The sequence below is a fragment of the Coenobita brevimanus genome, chromosome 42 (assembly GCF_032717465.1).
Source record: "Coenobita brevimanus isolate Jiangsu-jjx chromosome 42, ASM3271746v2, whole genome shotgun sequence".
Classification (NCBI taxonomy): domain Eukaryota; kingdom Metazoa; phylum Arthropoda; class Malacostraca; order Decapoda; family Coenobitidae; genus Coenobita; species Coenobita brevimanus.
In genome coordinates, this window is record NC_136995.1 from 13,278,484 (window position 1) to 13,287,798 (window position 9,315).

A 9,315-nucleotide genomic window follows, 5' to 3' on the forward strand; every position below is an offset into this window, starting at 1 on the left:
GTGTGGGTGGGTCTGGGTGGGGTGGGTGGGGTGACAGGTGTGGGGAAGAGTAGGTGAATGGTTGGATGGGTGTGGGTGGAAGGGTGGGCGGGTGAGGGTGGGGTGCGTGGGGTGTAGGTGAGGGTGGGGTGACAGGTGTGGGGAAGGGTAGGTGAATGGTTGGATGGGTGTGGGTGGAAGGGTGGGCGGGTGAGGGTGGGGTGCGTGAGGTGTAGGTGAGTGTGGGGTGACAGGTGTGGGGAAAGGCAGGTGCATGGTTGAGTGGGTGTGGGTGGGCGGGTGAGGGTGGGGTGGTTGGGAGTGAAGGTGGGGTGGGAGGGGGTGAGGGTGAGAGGGCGTGTGGGTAAGGGTGGGGTGGGAGGGGATGGTTTGGTGGGTGTGGGAGGGAGTGGGTTGGTGGATGAGAGTGAGGTGGAACGGGGTGGGTAAGGGTAGTTGTGGGGCGGGTGTGGGTGGGGTGGGGTGGGGTGGGGTGGCTGAATGAGTCAGGATGTGAGTAGTTGGGATAAGCAGGGTAGTAAGGATGGGGGTGAATGCAGGAAGGGATAAGGTGGGGTGGGTGCAGGTTAAGGAGAGAGGGTGTAGGTGAGGGTGGATGGGTGGACGAGGGTGGGAGGGAAGGGTGGAGGTGGGTTTTGAAGGGAGGGTGAGGGTGTGTGGGAGGTGTGGGTGAGGGGTTAGGAGTGTGGGTGGGTGAGTATAAGGGTGGGTGGGTGGGAGGTGTAGAGGAAGGGGTAGGAGGTTAGGTAAGTGGGTGGATGGCTGGGTGTGTGGGTATGAGAGGGTGGGCTGGGTGGAAGGTGTAAAAAAACAAAAAGTGGAGACGCTGACGAAGAGCGGGTGTAAGAGAATGGGTGTAGGTGGGTGTAGGAGGGTGTAAGCAGGAGGAGTACCATTTACGGAAATCAAGTTCATCAGATTCACTTACATCACCACCACTTAAACCAGCCACCCACCTACTTACACCCACTGACCCTCCATCCACCCACTGACCTTCCACTCACACACCCACCTAGATCCACACACCTTCCACACCCCCATATCAACTCTCCCACCCACCTACACCTACTGACAACTCATACACTTACCAACTCTCCACCCACTTACATCCATCCTCCCTCCATCCACCCACATCCACTAGCCCCCCACCCACCTACATCCTTTGACCTTCCACCCACTTACACCCAATGGCCTTCCACCCACCAACCCCCCCTCTTTCACCCACCGCCCACACCTACACTCAATTTACACCCACACTCAACCTCACATCCTCATGCCCCACCCACCCACACCCACATCCAACCTCAAACCTCCATACTCCAACCACCCACACCCAACATTACACCCATCCAAACACCCACCCATACCCACACCCATACCCAACCTCATATCTCCATACCCCACCCATCCACACCCACACCCAACATTACACCCATCCGAATACCCACCCACACCCACACCCAACATTACACCCATCCGAATACCCACCCACACCCACACCCAAACCCACCCTATATGGAAAGAATCGCACTGGTTTGTCAGGGTGGTGAGAAAATGAATGAATTATGTATTTTGATTTTGAGAGAGAGAGAGAGAGAGAGAGAGAGAGAGGAGGAGGAGGAGGAGGAGGAAAGTTGGAGATGGTGGAGAGATAAAGGAGAGATAGGGGGAGGGGGAGATTGTGGGGAGATTGTAGACTGAATGAAAAAATTTGGGAGGTAAGTACGATGGTAGGTAGACAGGAGGGTAAGTTGCAGGTAGGTTGGTAGGTAGGTAGGTAAGTAGAAAGAGAAGTAGATAGGCAGGGAGGTAGGTAGGTAGGTGGTAAGAAGGTGGGCAGACAGGTAAGTAGGTAGGTAGGCAGGTAAGTAGATAGGTGGGTAGGAGGAGGGATGGGAAGTCAGTAGGAAAGGAAGCAGGTGGTATCAGGTGGTAAGTAGGTAGGTAGGTAGGCAGACAAGGTGAATGCAGAAGGAAAAGAGATGCAAGAACAGGTTAGAGAGAGAGAGAGAGAGAGAGAGAGAGAGAGAGGGAAGGAAGGAGGGAAGGAAGGAAAGAGTGATGGAATGCTGGAGGGAGGTCAGGTTAAGTGAGGTGAGAGGGAGGGAGGGAAATGAGAGATGGAAGGGAGGTCAGGTGATGTGAGGAGGGAGGGAGGGAAGGAGGGAGAGAGAAGGAAGTAAGATGCCATAAAAGGAGAAAGGAGTGACTGAGTGATGGAGGGGGAGGGGGAGGAGAGAGACAAGTAAGGAATTAGAGAAAAGATTTTTTTTTTTTTTTTAGGAGGGGTGACACAGGGGGTGGTCATGAAGGGTGATAAATGGGGAAGGGGGAGGGGGAGGAGAGGGGAGGGGGAGGGGAGATGAGGGGGAAGGGGAATGGAAGGAGAGAGGAAAGGGGAGGAGGAGGAGGGGAGAGGAGGGAGGAGGGGAGAAAGGATAAGGAGAGGGGAAACTTGAAAAATCTAACTTAATTATTTGAGTAAAAGTCTTTAGTTCAGTTTAGAAATTTTTCTTTAAACACACACACACACACACACACACACACACACACACACACACACACACACACACACACACGCGCGCACGCACAACAGGAAGGGTAAGGCAGAGGCAGTGGGAGGCAGTGGGAGGAAGAGTACGTCAAAATGAGGCGAGGGAGTGAGAGGCTGTGGGTGGCAGTAGGTGGCTGAGAGAGGCAGTGGGAGGCTGAGAGAGGTAGTGGGAGGCAGAGTATGGCAGGTGAGGCAGAGTAAGGCAGGAAAGGTGAGGCAGAGAGAGGCAGGTTGATGTGAACGCGAAGAATTATTAATGGTCTGCACAACACCAAGATGGTAGTGGAGAGGCAGGAAGGGAGGGAAGGAGACAAGAGGTGGAGAGAGAAGAGATGAGGAGGAGAGAGAGGAAGGAAGAAGAGGAGATATAAGAGGAGAGTAGGAGAAGCGGTGAAGGGAAAAGAAAGGAGAAAGACAGGTGGAGATGAAAAGAGAAATGAAAACAGGAGAGGAGAGGAGAGGAAAGAAGAGGAGAGGAGAGAAGAGAAGAGAAGAGAAGAGAAGAGAAGAGAAGAGAAAAGAGAAGAGAAGAGAAGAGAAGAGAAGAGAAGAGTAGAGGAACAGACAGAAGAGAGGAGAGGATTGTATCACTATAATTCACTGCATCAGGTAAATCATAATTAACAATATACATCAAACACTCCTTGTCTAACATCCTAATACTAATAACGATGATGTAACTAAAAGGAAAATAAGACTAGAAACTTATTATTATTATTTTCACCATCATCATCATCACTATCACCCCTCCACCACCGCCATCATCATCATCATCACTATCACCCCACCACCACCACCACCACCACCATCATCTTCATCACTATCACCCCTCCACCACCATCATCTTCATCACTATCACCCCTCCACCACCACCACCACCATCATCTTCATCACTATCAACCCTCCACTACCACCACCATCATCATCATCACTATCACCCCTCCACCACCACCACCATCATCTTCATCTTCATCACTATCACCCCTCCACCACCCCCACCACGATCAAAATAATCTTCACCATCAGCACCACCACTACCACAGTCACCATCATCAGCAGCAAATTCTCTCTCTCTCTCTCTCTCTCTTTATCAGCATTCAACTCCTTTATGGCGACTCCACTTCCTAATACGGAGAGTCGTGTCGTCGCTAGATTCTCTCTCTCCATTACACACACACACACACACACACACACACACACACACACACACACATATTTATTCCTCCCCTTCCCCTCCCCTCTCTCTCACACACACATATGGATAAAAAAAAGCTTCACACACACACACACACACACACACACACACACACACACACACATTTATTCCTCCCCTTCCCCTCCCCTCTCCCTCCCACACACATATGGATAAAAAATGCTTCTTGGAAAGGTCTTCAGACTCAAACCTCCACTACCCTGACTTCTGACAATATATCTTCATTTCTGCCAGACGATTTTACTCAGCCTTGCAAGAAACCCCTCGCAGTGAAGGGCAAAAAAATCGTCTGCATTAATCCCACTCAATCACAGCACATATTTTTGTCCATTTATTTTATTATTATTATTATTATTATTATTATTATTATTATTATTTTTATTATCAATATTATTATTATTTGCCTCTAAACGATTCTACTGACTTCAGGATGAATTTTTCGAACTAAAGGGATCTGATTTAAGTTTGAATTGTCATCGTTTAAAGAAGTGCCCTAACACCTGTTCTTTAGTGATTTATTTTTGGATATGGGTGGTGAAAATCCCGTTATTTATGCTGAGTGTGGGTATATGGGATGGATTTATCACAGGACAGTACGGCGCAATAAGCAAAATAAATAACAAAGGATGAGGTGTTAGGGAGCGTCCATACCCAACGCAAAAAAGGTCCCTAGCCTTCCCCAACCCCTTCAGTACGAGTGGGTTTTCTTTAACTTGAAATAAAACTATCTATCTATCTACTGCCAGACGCCTTAATCCCGCAAGGGGTGGCCACAAACAAATCGCCTCCATGTCACCCTGTCCCCCGCCATTTCATTGCCTCGCTCCCACCTCACCCCCCCCCCTCTCTCATATACCTCTCCACTCCATCCTTCCATCTCATCCTTGGCCTCCCCTTCCCTCTCTCCCCCTCCACCTCACTCACATACACTCTCCTTGTCAGTCTCTCACTCATCTAGCAAAAATAAAATAGATACAGGTCACGAGCGACGTCTTGTAAGGAATATAAGAAGTACAACAAAACTCCCCCGATGCCATGCGATTTTCTCCCCTGCGCCTGGTGGTTTATTGGGCTAAGGCGCTTCACCCGTTTTTTTTTTTTAATGCAAAAAAGAAAGAACCAAAGGACAGCAGCGGGCAAATCGTTCCCTCGAGAGAGAGAGAGAGAGAGAGAGAGAGAGAGAGAGAGAGAGAGAGAGAGAGAGACAGACAGACAGACAGACAGTGACAGAGAGAAAGAGAGAGAGAGAGAGAGAGAGAGAGAGAGAGAGAGAGAGAACACAGCCAAATTCAAGATCCTCTAAAGGGTTTCGTCCAAGGGTTGGTTGGGTTTACTGCTCATATTATGCCACTCAGGGAAGTAGGACCGGTCACTCGCATTAACTACAGTCCTTTCACTTTAACCTGGTCCAATTTCCGTCCATTTGCAGCTTATTTCATGTAGTTCAATGGCAGAATCAGACAATACTATGACTCTACATACTTCCCATGCCACTTCTTCGTGACTAGCATCATACTATTGTTAAACCCTAATTGCGACTCTATTGAAGATAGGGAGATAGCAATTTTAGGCCAGGTTAGCGTGAAAAGGGTATAGTGACACCCGCCTAGACCAGGGCCCCTACGCTCAATAAAGGAGCAAAAAGGAATGGCAGATAAAATTGGTATCCCTCAGAGGAAAGTAAAAAATAAATGAAATAAAAACATAGTAAAAATAAATATAATAAAAAGTTAAGTAAAAATAAATATAATAAAAAGTTAACTAAAAATAAATATAATAAAAACATAGTAAAAATAAATTGAATAAAAAACAGTAAAGTGAAAAATTAATGACAAATGGAAGTAAAAATAAATAAAATAAATGGAAAAATAAATAAAATAAATGGAAGTAAAAATAAATAAAATAAATTAAATTAAAAATAAATAAAATAAATGGAAGTAAAAATAAAGGATAAAATATATGGAAGTAAAAATAAATAAAATAATGGAAGTAAAAATAAGTTATAAAATAAATTAAATAAAAACGGTTAAGATGTGAAGATTAATGATAAAATAAATGATAAAATAAATGGAATAAAACAAAGTAAAGAAGTGAAAAATTAACGATAAAATAAATGAATGTAAAAATAAATAAAATAAATGGAAGTAAAAATAAATGATAAATGGAATGAAAACAGTCTCCATAAACTCGTTCCAACTTATTTTTTTATCCTTTTATTCCTCTTCCCGTTAGTATGATATCTCCCGTGGCCACGACAAGACCTCTAGCCAATCCTCTACTGACTCATCCACCGCTTCTCTCCCTCCCTCCTTCCTTCCCTCCATCCCTCCCTCCTTCCTTCCCTCCATCCCTCCCTCCTTCCTTCCCTCCATCCCTCCCTCCTTCCTTCCCTCCATCCCTCCTTCTCTCTCTTTCCCTCCCACCTCTTTGTTTTTACCTGCCTCCCTACCCCCCATCCACGTCTGCCTGTCTGTTGCATGTGTTTGTCCTCTCCCTCTTTCCCTCCCCCTCCTGCCTTCCTACACAAGTTCCTCCCTGTCTTCTTCTTGCACACACACACACACACACACACACACACACACACACACACACACACACAAACCCCCCCACACACACACAACCCCCCACCCACACACACAACCTCCCCCTACACAAACCTTCCTACACACTCTTCACAGCTATTTTCTTCTTGTACACACACCCCAGTTGTCTCCTTGCACAAACACACTCTCCACAGCTCTTGTCTTGCTCCACCAATCCCACATCTCTCTCCACAAACTCTAAGGCTGTTTTCTTCCTTGACAAACAACTCCACAGCTGTTTGTGTTGTTTCTCCCTGCGCTAAACAAACCCCTCATCTTCCTTCACAAACTCAACCCTTTTTCTACCATAGCAAATCTGCACACTTTTTTTTTTTTATGCAAGGAAGAAGGAACCAAAGGCCAGGAACCCACACAAAGCCTTCCTTCACAAACTTCCTGCACATACAGAACTACATCCACTTAACTATGTGGTAAAATTTTTCTCTAAGCGGTAGTAAGAAGTGAATCAGGTTACACATTGTCCTAGAGAAGGTCTAAAGTAACCTAGACTAACACTGGCTCGCCAAACCTAACCTAACCTAACCTTACCTATAAAAAACTAACCTTACTTAATAACATCACAGCTAACGAAACAACTGTGCGGAATCCAATCTAACCTAAACCTAATCAAATCTAACGCACCCTAACCAGATGAAGCCTAACCCAGCAACCTAACCTGAACCTACTCAAATCTAACGCACCCTAACCAGATGAAGCCTAACCCAGCAACCTAACCTGAACCTACTCAAATCTAACGCACCCTAACCACATGAAGCCTAACCCAGCAACCTAACCTAAACCTACTCAAATCTAACGCACCCTAACCACATGAAGCCTAACCCAGCAACCTAACCTAAACCTACTCAAATCTAACGCACCCTAACCGGAAGACACCTAAACCAGCCTAGCTAATATAACCTAATTTTATAACCTAACCTAAGCAGGAAGTCTTTGGTCTAATTCAATATAGCAACCTAACTTAATCTACCCTAACCTGTAAATCAAGGGACACTGTTGACAAAGAGACCATTATCAAGCCCTACAGCAGCCTTGTCTACTGTTACTTACCTTTTCTCAGTCGCTGGGGACAGGAAATGCTGGGTTTGTTGGGTAGGATGGCTGCCTGACACCTCTACTTGTAAACTGCATCTGTAAATAAATCAATATATAAACAAATAAACCTGTAAACAGCATCTGTAAATAAATAAATAAATAAAAATAAAGATACGTATGTGTGTACTGATGGGTATGTCTGTAAGGCGAAGATAGAATTAGAAAAGTATGAATGATGTTTGTGTATGTGAAACGAATTTATAATAATAACAATAATAATAATAATAATAATAATACAATGTCCAGATGGATATGTTCATGAGGTGAAGTCAGGATTCCAAGGGCTTGCATGATGAGTTAATGAGTGAGTGGCCCATGTCACTGGTAATAGCGTCTTGATAGTGTTCCACCTTTTATGCTTTCTCGTATTTCTGGACCTTACCTCACCCCAGTCAGCAAGGCCATTTAATATGCTCCATCGGCCACATATTTGCATCAAGAGGCATAACTGTACGTGAGGAAAATGCTCACTTATGCACAACTGACTCATCCAAGTATAAGTGGGGGACGTAGAAGGCTTGGGTGAGTGAGGAAAGGAGTGGATGGTGGGTGGGTGGGAAGAAGGGTGGGTGGGGAAGTAGAGTGGGCGGTGGAGTGGGTAAAGATGGAGGAAATGGGTAGGGTGGGTGGATGAGGAAGGACATGGTGCATGGTGGGTGGGGTGGGAGTATGAGGAAGGAGGGAGTGGGTGGGCTGGTGTAAGGTGGGTGGAATAGGGGTGAGGTATAAGGGCTGAACTTCCTACCCTCTCTCCCCACTCTCCCCCAACCTTTCACTGCCGGTTTTACAAGCACGGCGGTATTAGGTATTAGGCACAGACACGTAAGATACACAGGTACACTCCGGCGCCTCCCTGCCCTACTCTCATTCACCAACACCTGTTCCTTCACTCGCTTTGTTTTCATCTGATGGAACCGGGCCACTCACACAGACCTCAATAATCAGTCGTGGTTGTAGGAAATGCGACGAGTCTTAATAATGAGGAATGAGTCTCCTTGGTTACTAGTCAAATCAACTCCGCACTCTAACTACACTGTGCCATCACTTAAGAACACTTGCCAGGTTAGATTAAACAGACTATAGAATCGCCCTCCTCTCATCCCCACTCACCACCACTTCAACCATGATTCCCCCCCGGCAATATCACACTTATTTACTACGCTGGGTGGTAACCATATAACTGGACGCCTGGTGGTCTAGTGGGTTAAGGCGCTCCTTGTGGTCTAGAAGGGTTTAAATATGAAGTTACTGCTCACATGCCTCTCAGGGACTAGCGACTGGTCACTCTAACCTTCTTTCGACACCAATCAGCCTAGCCCCGGGCCCCTACGCTATTGATGGGGCAAGAAATAAGTGAATAATGAATGAAGGATTTATTACTTAAGGGAAAATTCTTCGAAGATTTCAGCATTCATTTGTTTTTATTACATACTCTTACTCACTCCTAGGGGGTAACGAGAGAGAGAGAGAGAGAGAGAGAGAGAGAGAGAGAGACCTCATTCACTTCCATTCAGTCTCCCAGATATGTAAGACCGACTGTCAATAAATAAGGCTGCTTTCTCCTGTCTTACTTAAAAAAAAAAAAAAAAACTGCCGTCCCTTTGAACTTGCTGTCATCTACCTCTGTGACCTCAACAACTACCCAGTACCACCTTATCTACCCTGCCTACCAGGGTCACCAACAATCCTCTACCACCAACACAACCCCCAATCACTAGTAGTAGTAGTAGTAGTAGTAGCAGTAGCAGTAGCAGTAGTAGTAGTAGTAGTGGTGGTGGTGGTAGTAGTAGTAGTAGTAGTAGTAGTAGTAGTAGTAGTAGTAGTAGTGGTGGTAGTAGTAGTAGTACAGTGGT